This window comes from Triticum urartu, chromosome 3A (genome assembly GCF_056163025.1).
Source record: "Triticum urartu cultivar PI428250 chromosome 3A, HENAU_Tu73, whole genome shotgun sequence".
In the NCBI taxonomy this organism is placed as follows: Eukaryota; Viridiplantae; Streptophyta; class Magnoliopsida; order Poales; family Poaceae; genus Triticum; species Triticum urartu.
The window spans coordinates 712,396,090-712,409,711 of record NC_141875.1 but is presented as its reverse complement, the minus strand read 5'-3'; the positions used below and the strand labels follow the sequence as shown (position 1 = coordinate 712,409,711).

The following is a 13,622-nucleotide window of genomic DNA, read 5'->3' as shown; positions in this document are numbered from 1 at the left end:
TTCAACTAATTTTTCTCTAGGAACATATCTAAACAGTAGAACTAAAGCGCGAGCTACGACATAATTTGCAAAATCCTTTTGACTATGTTCAGGATAATTAAGTTCATCTTATGAACTCCCACTCAGATAGACATCCCTCTAGTCATCTAAGTGATTACATGATCCGAGTCAACTAGGCCGTGTCCGATCATCACGTGAGACGGACTAGTCAACATCGGTGAACATCTTCATGTTGATCGTATCTGCCATACGACTCATGCTCGACCTTTCGGTCTTCTGTGTTCCGAGCCATGTCTGTACATGCTAGGCTCGTCAAGTTAACCTAAGTGTTTTGCATGTGTTCCGAGGCCATGTCTGTACATGCTAGGCTCGTCAACACCCGTTGTATATGAACGTATGAATCTAACACCCGATCATCATGTGGTGCTTCGAAACTACGAACTTTCGCAATGGTGCACAGTTAGGGGGAACACTTTCTTGAAATTTCAATGAGGGATCATCTTATTTACTACCGTCGTTCTAAGCAAATAAGATGTATAAACATGATAAACATCACATGCAATCAAATAATAGTGACATGATATGGCCAATATCATATAGCTCCTTTGATCTCCATCTTGGGGCTCCATGATCATCTTGTCACCGGCATGACACCATGATCCCCATCATCATGATCTCCATCATCGTGTCTCCATGAAGTTGTCACGTCATCTATTACTTCTACTACTACAACTAACGGTTAGCAATAAAGTAAAGTAATTACATGATGTTTATGTTGACACGCAGGTCATAAATAAATTAAGACAACTCCTATGGCTCCTGCCGGTTGTCATACTCATCGACATGCAAGTCGTGATTCCTATTACAAGAACATGATCAATCTCATACATCACATATATCATTCATCACATCCTTTGGCCATATCACACCACATAGCATACCCTGCAAAAACAAGTTAGACGTCCTCTAATTGTTGTTTGCATGTTTTACGTGGCTGCTATGGGTTTCTAGCAAGAATGTTTCTTACCTACGCAAAGACCACAACGTGATATGCCAATTGCTATTTGCCCTTCATAAGGACCCTTTTCATCGAATCCGATCCGACTAAAGTAGGAGAGACAGACACCCGCTAGCCACCTTATGCAACTAGTGCATGTCAGTCGGTGGAACCTGTCTCACGTAGGAGTACGTGTAAGGTCGGTCCGGGCCGCTTCATCCCACGATGCCGCCGAATCAAGATAAGACTAGTAACGACAAGCATATTGAACAAAATCAACGCCCACAACTACTTTGTGTTCTACTCGTGCATAGAAACTACGCATAGACCTAGCTCATGATGCCACTGTTGGGGAACGTAGCAGAAATTCAAAATTTTCCTACGTGTCACCAAGATCTATCTATGGAGAGACCAGCAACGAGGGGAAGGAGAGTGAATCTACATACCCTTGTAGATCGCTAAGCGGAAGCGTTCAAGTGAACGGGGTTGATGGAGTCGTACTCGTCGTGATTCAGATCACCGATGATCCTAGTGCCGAACGGACGGCACCTCCGTGTTCAACACACGTACAGCCCGGTGACGTCTCCCATGCCTTGATCCAGCAAGGAGAGAGGGAGAGGTTGAGGAAGACTCCATCCAATAGCAACACAATGGCGTGGTGGTGGTGGAGGAGCGTGGCAATCCTGCAGGGCTTCGCCAAGCACCACGGGAGAGGAGAAGAACTTGGGAGAGAGGGAGGGGCTGCACCAAAGGCAAAGGTGTGTCCCAAGAGGCTCTCCTACCCTCACTATATATAGGGATCCCAAGGGGGGGTGCGCCAGCCCCTAGGAGATCCAATCTCCAAGGGGGCGGCGGCCAGGGGAGGAGTCCTCCCCCCCCAAGGCACCTAGGAGGTGCCTTCCCCTGCTGGGACTCTTCCTTTAGGGTTTCCCCAGGCGCATGGGCCTCTTGGGGCTGGTGCCCTTGGCCCATGTAGGCCAAGGCGCACCCCCTACAGCCCATGTGGCCCCCCGGGGTAGGTGGCCCCACCCGGTGGGCCCCCGGGACCCCTCCGGTGGTCCCGGTACAATACCGATGACCCCGAAACTTGTCCCGATGGCCGAAACAGGACTTCCTATATATAAATCTTTACCTCCGGACCATTCCGGAACTCCTCGTGACGTCCGGGATCTCATCCGGGACTCCGAACAACATTCGGTAACCACATACAAGCTTCCTTTATAACCCTAGCGTCATCGAACCTTAAGTGTGTAGACCCTACGGGTTCGGGAGACATGCAGACATGACCGAGACGTTCTCCGGTCAATAACCAACAGCGGGATCTGGATACCCATGTTGGCTCCCACATGTTCCACGATGATCTCATCGGATGAACCACGATGTCAAGGACTTAATCAATCCCGTATACAATTCCCTTTGTCTATCGGTATGTTACTTGCCCGAGATTCGATCGTCGGAATCCAATACCTAGTTCAATCTCATTACCGGCAAGTCTCTTTACTCGTTCCGTAACACATCATCCCGTGATCAACTCTTTGGTCACATTGCGCATATGATGATGTCCTACCAAGTGGGCCCAGAGATACCTCTCCGTTAACACGGAGTGACAAATCCCAGTCTCGATTCGTGCCAACCCAACAGACACTTTCGGAGATACCTGTAATGCACCTTTATAGTCACCCAGTTACATTGTGACGTTTGATACACCCAAAGCATTCCTACGGTATCCGGGAGTTGCACAATCTCATGGTCTAAGGAAATGATACTTGACATTAGAAAAGCTTTAGCATACGAACTACATGATCTAGTGCTATGCTTAGGATTGGGTCTTGTCCATCACATCATTCTCCTAATGATGTGATCCCGTTATCAACGACATCCAATGTCCATGGTTAGGAAACCGTAACCATCTATTGATCAACGAGCTAGTCAACTAGAGGCTTACTAGGGACATGGTGTTGTCTATGTATCCACACATGTATCTGAGTTTCCTATCAATACAATTATAGCATAGATAATAAACGATTATCATGAACAAGGAAATATAATAATAACCAATTTATTATTGCCTCTAGGGCATAATTCCAACACTTTCTACGGAGGATTTGCGCCCAAGTGGCATCAGTCCCACTTGATAACTTCCACAACCACTTGCTGAAAAGACATTATTCTTAACTTCAAGATTCTCAATACCAAGACCCCCTTGGTCTTTCGATCTACAGATGATGTCCAATTTGGCTAACCGGTATTTTCTTTTTAGCTCATCACCTTGCCAAAAGAAACACGATCTATAGAAGTCCAGTCTTTTCCTAACTCCAACTGCGACTTCGAAGAAAGACAACAGAAACATAGGCATACTGGTGAGAACCAAATTAATCGGCCTCCGTATGACATGAGCTTGCCCTTCCAGCAACTCAACTTCTTTTCAAAACGATCTTCGATACACTTCCACTCTCTGTTTGTCAGCTGACGATGGTGGATTGGTATTCCTAAGTAAGTGAAAGATAAAGCTCCCAAATCACACCCAAACAATTGCCTATAAGCCTCTTGTTCATCATTGGCCCTACCAAAGCAGAACAATTCGCTTTTGTGAAAGCTAATTTTTAACCCGGTCAATTGTTCAAATAAGCATAACACTAGCTTCATATTTCTTGCTTTTGCCAAGTCATGCTCCATAAAGATGATTGTATCATCAGCGTACTGGAGGATGGACACACCACCATCAACGAGATGAGGTGCCAGGCCACCCACTTGACCAGCCTCCTTCGCCCTTCCTATCAGAATTGCCAACATATCCACTACAATGTTGAACAACATAGGGGACATCGGATCCCCTTGCCGCAGGCCCTTTTGTGTCTGGAAATAATGACCGATCTCGTCATTCACTTTGATTCCAACACTCCCTTTTTACGTATATGATTCCACCTAGCGTCGCCAGATTTCATCAAAGCCTTTCATACGCAACACCTGTTGTAGGAATGGTCATTTTACTTTATCGCACGCTTTCTCGAAATCCACCTTAAAGATGGCTCCATCCAATTTTTTCGAGTGGATTTCATGGAGCGTGTCATGCAGGACCACCACCTCTTCTAGGATGTTTCTATCTGGCATGAAAGTAGTTTGGGAATGCTGCACCACAGAATGTGCAATCTGTGTGAGCCGATTAGTCCGAACCTTGGTGAAAATTTTGAAACTAACATTGAGAAGGCAGATTGGCCTAAACTGCTCGATTCTCACAACATCCGTTTTCTTAGGAAGCAATGTTATTGTTCCAAAATTTAAGTGAAATAACTGAAGCTGCCCAGAGAAAAGATCGTGGAACATTGGAATTAGATCCCCCTTAATAATGTGCCAACATCTTTTGTAAAACTCCGCCGGGAATCCATCAGGCCCGGGAGCCTTATTGTTTTTCATCTGCGCTATAGCATCAAACACCTTCTTCTTCGAGAAAGGGGCAACCAGAACATTATTATCCTGAGCAGTTAGTTGAGGCACATCCTCAATCCTGGACTCATCGAGGGATACACAACTATCCTCCGGAGGTCCAAATGACTGCTTGTAATATTCTGTGATGTACATTTTCAGATTGTCCTGCCCTACAATCGTTCCTTTATCTTGCTCAAGCTGAAAGATTCTCTTCTTTCTGTGCTTGCCATTAGCAATCAAGTAAAAGAATTGAGTGTTTGCGTCCCCTTGGACCACTCTGCGAACCTTAGCCCGCAACGCCCACTTCAATTCTTCTTCGCGGAGAAGTTCTTTCAACCTCATCTCCGCATCTAGCTTAATCTGTAGCTTTGCAGATTGCAAAATCGTGGATTCGGCTTTTATATCTAGGGACTGAATCAGAGGAAGGAGTCTTTCCTTTTCAACTTTATAAACACCACTAAGGTGTTTAGCCCATCCCCGTAGGAAACTTCTCAAATGCCTAATCTTGTTCTGCCAACGCTGGACAGAGGTCGTACCTCCTGCATCTTTAGCCCATTCCCTGGCAACTAGATCCAAGAAACCTTCTCGTTCAAACCATGCAAGTTCGAACGAAAAGGCGTTTTTGTTTCCCACGTGGTTTGGCTCACCGGAGTCCATGAATAAATGTGTGTGATCCGATATTCTGCGCGAGAGAGCCTGGACCGTGATGAGAGGAAACTTCTATTCCCACTCAACACTCGCTAGAACTCGATCCTGCTTATCATATGTCGGGTTTGGCAAAGCGTTAGCCCAGGTAAACTTTCAATAATGGTATTGAACATAAACGACCATCTGTCGTCAAAATTATCATTATTCTTTTCCTCTCTCCTCCTTATGATGTTGAAGTCCCCTCCAACCAAAATTGGGAGCTGCTCGGATCCGCAGATTCGAACCAAGTCCGCCAAAAACTCCGGTTTAAGCACAGGTTGTGCGGCACCATACACCGCCACCAAAGCCCAGTTAAACCCATCAGCTTTGGACCTGGCCCGAAATTTAACTGCGAAGTCACCCATCACCACACTTCGGACTTCCAGTGAATCGCATCTCACTCCAAGCAAGATCCCACCCGATCTTCCTCTCGAAGGAAGGCAATGCCAATCAAAATCGACACCACCCGATAAAGTGTTGAGAAACTGGGGCGCAAAATTATCCCTACCAGTTTCAGACAGAGCAATGAAATCTAATCGATGCTCAAGAGACGCCTCAGCAAGAAACCTTCTTTTAGCCAAGTCCTTCAGACCTCTGCTATTCCAAAAGATTCCTTTCATAAGTCATCATGAAATTTTTTGGCCTTTCGAATCCTAGCACTCCTACGAACCGCGGAAGCAGGATAAACCTTCCGCTTCCACTTGCGCTTAGGTTTACTATGGTCCTCCTCCCGGTCCTCATAACTGGGGCCAGTTGGTCTTGCAACTGCATCCTCTAGAACTACATCCTCTTCCTCAGATTCAAGAGTGGATGGTGCAAGATCCGCATAAAAATTATCGAGCACTCTTACCCCTAACTCATCAATCTCTGCATCATCCATAGGTTTTACTGCTGCTAGGTTTCGGATTGTTTCTAAAGCGCGTTCCGCTTCCAAATCTAGAAGATCATTAACCGAGTTAGAAATTTCACTATTAGTACTCCCTAGCGAAACTCCTAATTGGTTGGCATTACTAATAATTTCATCTTTAGAAAAATGTAATATAGAATTAGACATGTTGACTGACATACCAGTGGTGACCTCAATGTCACGAAGCTTGGCCGCCCTCATAGCGCACCTCTGCTGCATGTCGTCAACCTTAGGGTGGTCCTGGAGACGAGAGCTCATCCGTCGCCCCACAAAGACCGGGTCGAGGATCCCACCAAAGGCAATGACCTCCTCCCGGGTAGAACCTCGCGCTGAAGTGTCAGCCAAGGATACCGGAGGAGGCGGCGGATGGCACCCAAGCCCCATGGACGGGAAACCGGGGGAGGGAGGTGCCGGTGCCGCCTGCCCGAGCACTCCCCCCACCCCCAACCCTCTGGCCGGAGGGCGTCGCTGTCCTGACTGCCGAAGAAGGAGGAGGGGTCAAGGCCACCTGCCCCAGACCCCCACCCAACACCACTGGAGAAGCGTCCGCTCGAGCCTCCACCGTAGGAGAAGGAACCGGGTCCACCTGACCCAGACGGCCTCCCCCGCAGCCGGCCATCGTCGGCGTCACCGGCGTCTCCGGCGCCAGAATAGGAAGAGAAGAGGTCGAGGCCACCTGCCCCGGACTCCCCCCAGGCACAACCTCCGAAGCAGACGACATCACCCGGCCCGAGACCACTGGAGGAGCGGGGGAAAGCGAAACCACCTAAGGCTCCATCTCCCCACCCCCCACCAAGGTCGTCGCCGAGTGCGTCTCCATCAAGCCTCCCACCACAGGACTATCAACAACATCAAACTCCAACACCGGAAGCGCGCACTCAAAAACATCATCAGATTCCACCCGGTCGCTCCAAAGTCTGGGAGGGGCAGACGCTGGCTCAAAGGACCCAAATCGCAAAGTACTCATCGGCACCGACGAAGCTGGGGCCGGCTCCACCCCGGGCCCATCCCCGGGCAACTGAGCAGCAGGTCCCGATCCGTTGGACCTCTCTCGTCCAGCCTCATCAGTCGGGTCCTCACTAGCACCCGCGTTGTCGTCATCCTCGTGCATATCCACATCAGTCCCATTTACCGCCTTGGCAAACAACTCTGCATCCTCGAACTCAATCTCAAGAGGAAACACCTCTCCCCTATAAGTCCAGTTGACCACATTCGAGACGAACTCAATGTCCAGAACACTCACTAGGAGTCGGGCCACCCCATGAGCGCGGGTGAATGCCATATCAACTTTCTCAGTCTTTCCGACCATAATACCCAAACTAGCCACAACTCGAGCATCTGTCAAAGGCTCAGAGGGAGCCCCAGAAAACTACAGCCACACCTGCGTGAGAGGCTTTCCCTTAGGCTCCACTTTCTTCCACTCGTGAAATTCCAGAATGCACTTTGTACCAGGTACCTTGCACAACCCAAAGCTCAGCAACCTCTGCAAATCGTCCACCGTTGGGAAGTCAACCCTAAACACACTGTCCTCAATATGGACAAGCTACCACTGAAAATCACCTGAAGCCAGTTCCTGAAGTCTCTGCACAATCTGAGCCTCAGAAACCACTCCCTAGGTAGCTTTCACAATACCAGTCATCAAGCTCTGCGTCTCTACCTGAATCTCTCTCGCAGCCGGGGACTCAAAGAACATCAGCTCAGCACAATATACTCCATACATCGTAAGAGCTGGAACCTGATCACGTAGAAGCGGGCAATCCCCCGAGGCATGTGCTGGCTTACCACACGAATCGCACAGCTCCGCCAAGCACTCAGCAATGAAGTGACTCTTCTCGCCACGTCGATAGCAAAGCATCTTTTCCTTCTTACGCGCCCACTTGGACGCTCTCTCAGACTCTGACCTGTCACCTGCCTCAGCAGAACCACCAGTAACAGGAACCTCCATGTCGGCCAAAGCCGTCACGGCCTCCATCGCCTGGCTATGCAGTTCGGTCGATTGAATGGGATCGGTCGCCATATCAGTAGCTTGCTGGTCAACAACGACCGGTGGCGGAGGCTGTCTGCGGTACCGACCATGACCACCAGCACGAGCACCACGATGACCATGGTAGCCACCTCTCGGCTGGTAGTCCGGGCTAGAAGCTCCCTCGACAAAGCCACCCGGAGGTCCGAGAAATGGTCTCTCAGTAGAACCATCACTCTGCCAGGCATAACCACGTCCACCTCCCGTAGACGACGATCCATGGTTCTGGCCATCCCCATAAGCATCATATCCATCGTCCCACCACTGTCCACGGGGCGGTTCATTGGACTGCCCAGCAACTGCGTTCAGCCTCGTCTATGTTTGGCCCGATCGTTGTTGCATCGGCCTCGCGACGTAGTGCGGCGGTGGCGCGGCACGAGGCTGCGGTGGAGCAGCACCACGCCCCACAGCCGCTGGTGTCGTTGGCCTCGACGGAGCAACGCCACTCCCCACAGTAGCATTAGCCGGCGCGGGAGGCCGAGGTCCAGCACGCCTGACCGCCGGCGCGGGAGGCCGAGGTCAACCACGCCCGACCGCGGGCGACACCCCCGCCGTCAACGTAGGTCGCGGGCCGATCGGAGCTCCCCGTCCAGCAATCCCCGGGCCCTGAAGCGGCGGCCGAGAACCCAGGCCAGACCTGCCCCGACCCGAGGCGGCAACAGCAGCCGGAGTCGGCGGCCTCAGGCCGTTCGCTCCACCACCCCGACCCATGGCGGCGGGGTTTGCACCGGCCGGCGCCGGCAGCTGCGGCGCCTCCTGCACCGCGCCCGCACGCCTAGTCCCAGCCGCTGGCAGAGCTGGAGTGGCACGGTCGGACCCCGGCAGCGAAGCCGCCCCACCTCGTCCAGTCCCACCCGAGGCATCGCCTTTGCCTGGTGGCGCGGCTGACCCGCGGCCAGCCATAGCCAGGGCGGATGGGATGCGCCGAGCTCTACCGGTTCCACACGCTCGGAACCCGGACTTGCCACGCCTCGGAACCCTAGCCCGAGTAGACGACGGCGAAACCATAGAAGGAGCGATCGATCGAGTGCATGGGGCGTCGCAGCGAGAAGGAGTAGTGGTCGGGTTAGCCTGGGCCACATACCCAGCTAACCCCGGCCCGTCTATGCTCTGGCCCAACTCACCCAGAGCCGGCCCAACTGCACACGCTCCCAGCTCGCGGCCCAAAAGGAAATTCAAACGTAGCGCCCTCTAAGCGGCGATCCCGATCTCCTGAGATGCCGGCGAGGACGCCACAGCCGCCGCCGGCGCCCTAGACGCGATTTGCCGACGCGCATTCTTCCTTCTCTTAACTGTGATCCACGATTCCGGCCTAATCAAATCGAAAAGAGTAAGATTTGGAAGACTTACCTTCGGGAGGGGACCTTTCCATGGTCTGATTGCCGTCGTCGCCGTTCTCCGGTGAACTACGCGACAAATCATTTCTTTCTTCTCTCCCGCGTGCAATCCAATTCTTGCCGGATCATCAGGTGGCAGAACACTATCGATCGTTGTTGCCACTTCATCTTCGTCGTACCCTGAATGAAAAAACTCACATATGAGATGTGACGGAGTTGGAGTCGGTGGAGAACTCGCCGGGATCCCATCCCCGTCGTCGTCAGCATCCTCCTCGTCCGGATCCGCAAGAGCCCAGAACCGGCCTCCAACTCGCCGGCCATCACCGGCGGCTAGGGGCGGCGCAGACGCAGCCGTGGCCCCGGTCGCCCGCCCAATCGCCCGTTCGCCCATCTCCGTTCTGTTTCATTGTGCATTGCCCGCTGCTGCATGGTGATGTGGCGTTGGATATGATGCTAGGGTTCCGCTGCTGCACGGCGAGCTCCAGATTGGAATTAACTAGATGATGACCTGCACATTTGCTGAGGTACATGTAATATATTGTATTTTATTATTATATAGTTGTAAAATATTTATTGAATATAAGTAGTATGCACGGTGTATGTTAGGATGCGTTTATGCTCATGCATGGTGACACGGTCAACTGGCGTAGTTGCATCGTAAGAGAATTAAAGGTATCAACTATTTACGAATGTGCAAATTCCAACTTAACATTATATACATTGCTAAGGTATCGTGAAAATTTTGAAGCGAGTTCCGTAAGGGTTTTGCGCAAATAGAGAATAAATTACGTATGGTGTGTCTACCACGTCAGCCCCCCACGGGCAGCTATTTACGTATGTAGAGTTAAGTTGGAATTCTCACATTATATGGCAAACTAGTCTCATCTGATAACTTTTCACGATGCCTGTGTGTGTGGGCGCGCGCGCCTAATGTTGCATTCAAAGATGGTTTAAAATGTGAACCACAAAAGGCGAGTTGTTGATTTATAGAAAATAGTGTGTAGTTGATCACTTTGTGAAGAAGCGTTCAGAGGACATACCTATTGTTGACGTATAATGTGCTGCTTAGTCTCTTCCATCAGATCGGTCTTTTGGTTGCATTGGCTAGAGCATGCACTTCTACATGGTATCGAGAGCCAAGAGGTCTCGAGTTCAAGACCCGGCTGGCGCAATTAAATTATAGCCCACTTTCGGTCCACGTTTAGGCCTGAGGGGGCCACACGTGAGGGGAGTGTTGACGTATAATGTGCTGCCTAGTCTCTTCCATCAGATCGGTCTTTTGGTTGCATTGGTTAGAGCATACACAAGGGGTTACGTGGTCTTAGAGTTGTAATTGGTGTGGATAGATACGAGTTGTGTAGGAGTCGGACACGTTGTATCCTAGGCTTCATTTATATCGAGGGGCACCACACGTTGTAAACCACACCGACTTTGATAGCAGCAGTATCTTGAGAAGGAGCACCCATAGTCATTACCCTGGGGATGTAGTCATATCGGCGAATCTCGTGAACAAATATCGTGCCTCGGTGTGTCGTCTATGATCTTGCATTAGCATTTTATTCTAACAAGTGATATCATGAGGAAGGTTGCGAGAAGACTATGCGAAAGATCATCTTAAGGTACGAGGATCATGCTCGACGGGTGCCATGAAACGTCTGATTGGGGCAAGGTGGAGCATGGCGGCGATCGCAGATGCCGTCGGTGGTGTCGGACACGTTGGGAAGAAGGCCTGACCGTTCGATGGGCTGTTGTTGATAAGGATCGTCTAGACATGACGATCAGACTGGCATAGTGATTGTTGAAGACATTGCAGAGGCAGAGTCAGGGGATTAACATACATGCAGTCAGTGCGTGCGTGTACGTGTTTGGTCCAGAGACAAGCCTGTTGCTGGTTTTGATTATTAAAATCAAAAAAAAGGAAAAAGAGACGTGTGCGTGCATGATTCTGGTCTGTTGGAGATTGACAGCACTGTAGCAGTCTGTGACTTGTTTCCGTGTCAGAGGAGGAAAAGCAAGGCCGGCTGTATCCAGTGGAAATAAAGGGCTGGGGTGACGAACAGGGCATAAATAATCAATTTGCATGTTCATGAAAAGGTGGAGGAGGTTCGGCAGAGAACTAGTTGATCTGCGTGTTGAGTTCCACGGTTATTTCTGAAGGGCGGACATGACACTGTGCAAGAGTCAAAGGTTTTTGATAGATTGCGGACTGCGTTGTGGCTTCAGACGAGGAATACGGGACCAATGATCTTTTTGGTGAGGACATCACAGAGGAAAACAAGGGCGGTCTGACTGGCGGCAACGGTTGGTTAGATCGCGGCTCGGCATGGCGCCGGGGTTCATCAAGTTTGATGTGGAGAAATTCGATGGCACGGGTAACTTCGATCTATGGCTGACAAGAGCCAAGGATCTTTTGACGCAACATAGAATCTTGATGACGATGCGTGGGAGAATATGCAAGTGCAGGCGGTCGCTACCATAGGGCTTCTGTCTTGCGGATCAGGTCATGTATCATGTCATGGACAAAGGTTCTCCTAAGGGAGTTTGAGACAAGTTGGTAAGTCGTTATATGTCCAAATCAACGACCAATAAGTTGTATTTAAAGCAAAAGTTCTATGGGCTGAAGATGCAATAGGGGTCGGATCTTGTGAACCATGTGAATGCCTTTAATCAGTTGGTCACGGATCTAGCACATCTGGATGTGAAGATTGATGACAAGGATAAGGCACTACTTCTTCTTGTTTCATTGCCACCGTTCTATGAGCATTTGGTCATCACATTGACACACGGAAAGACAACCGTCGATAATGAGGAAGTCACTTCAGCGTTGCTTGGACATGAGTTGTGGAAGCAAAAGGATGCCGCTGAAAGGGAGGGTACTCAAGGTTTGGGGTTGGCACTTAAAGGTTGTCAACTCAGGAAGAGACGAGGTGGAGAAGAAAAAGAAGAAAAAGGTGCAGTGCTACAGGTGCAAGGATTGGAGACATGTAAAGAGAAAATGCCCAAAACCGAAGTCTGGGGCAAGTGCTAATGTGGCTACTCATGGTGACGGCTCAGACAGTGATTGTGATGTTCTTCTAGTATCAAACAGGCGGTCAACAAAAGATGAAGCGTGGATGTTAGATTCAGCTTGCTCTTTTCATACGACGTCCAACATGGAGTGGCTCAATTCCTACAAGTCTGATGAGTTTGGTTTGAGCGATGACACAAGTTATCGTGTTGCTGGAGTAGGTGACATCAAAATCAAGATGTTTGACGGAGTTGAGCGAATACTTCATAGAGTCGTGTAGGAGTTACGTGGTCTTGGAGTTGTAATTGGTGTGGATAGGTACGAATCGTGTAGGAGTCAGACACGTTGTATCCTAAGCCTCTTATATATCTAGGGGCACCACAAATTGTAATCCATGATGACTTCATAGCAGTAGGTACGTGGGGGAGTCGACGGCTTGTGCCGACGCTCGAGTGGCCGGTGTTGCGGTATCTTAGGGAAGAATGTATGTAGTCATTGCCCCGGGGATATAGCCATTTTGGTGAAACTCGTTAACAAATATTGTGCCTTAGTGTGTTATTTATGATCTTTCTTTAGCGTTTTATTCTAACATGAGAAGCTAGAAATTTCTAAATTTTATAGGTTTTTCTTGGAAAATAGTATATGCGAAATTAATTTTATATTAAACCTTTCTACTTATTTCTCTAAATGAGTTAATATGAATTAATATTTTTCGCTGATATAACATAAATTATATAAAATTTACTAGAACATTTTTTCTATTGCATATAGAAACATTAACTATATAACTACATTACAATAATTAAACTCAATGTTTTGTTTAAAAAATGAAACAACTTTTATTCTAAATGCGCCAATGATAAGTGAGAATTTGTTCTTGAAAGTATCCTTGTTTTTTAGTTTGCGGCATTTTGCTGAAATGATTCCATCTTAACATAAGCACAATATCATGTTCGTCAAAACATCACATAAATATATTGTGTCCCTTTTAAATATATACCATAGTGTGACTGTATGATTTAGTTCCCTATTTTAGTATCTATAAGTATCTTGATAGAGGTTCCAAATGTACCAAGAATAACCCATTTTCCAATAGAGCCTTGTAGGTAGAAATATGTAGAGTATTTTGAGTGTCGTGCAACCTTTTGCTCGAAGATTCTAGGCTACCTTGCTTGAATTTTCCACGCACAAAGAATCAAAAGACAACTAAGTTATTGTTATAATGTGAAGTAGTCAGA

General features: G+C 48.9%; 1 pseudogene; it reads right to left on the bottom strand.

Annotated features, from left to right (window-relative positions):
- Positions 1 to 6,783: 6,783 nt before the first annotated feature.
- On the bottom strand, positions 6,784 to 8,943 carry LOC147982031 (uncharacterized; annotated as a pseudogene).
- Positions 8,944 to 13,622: the final 4,679 nt, after the last annotated feature.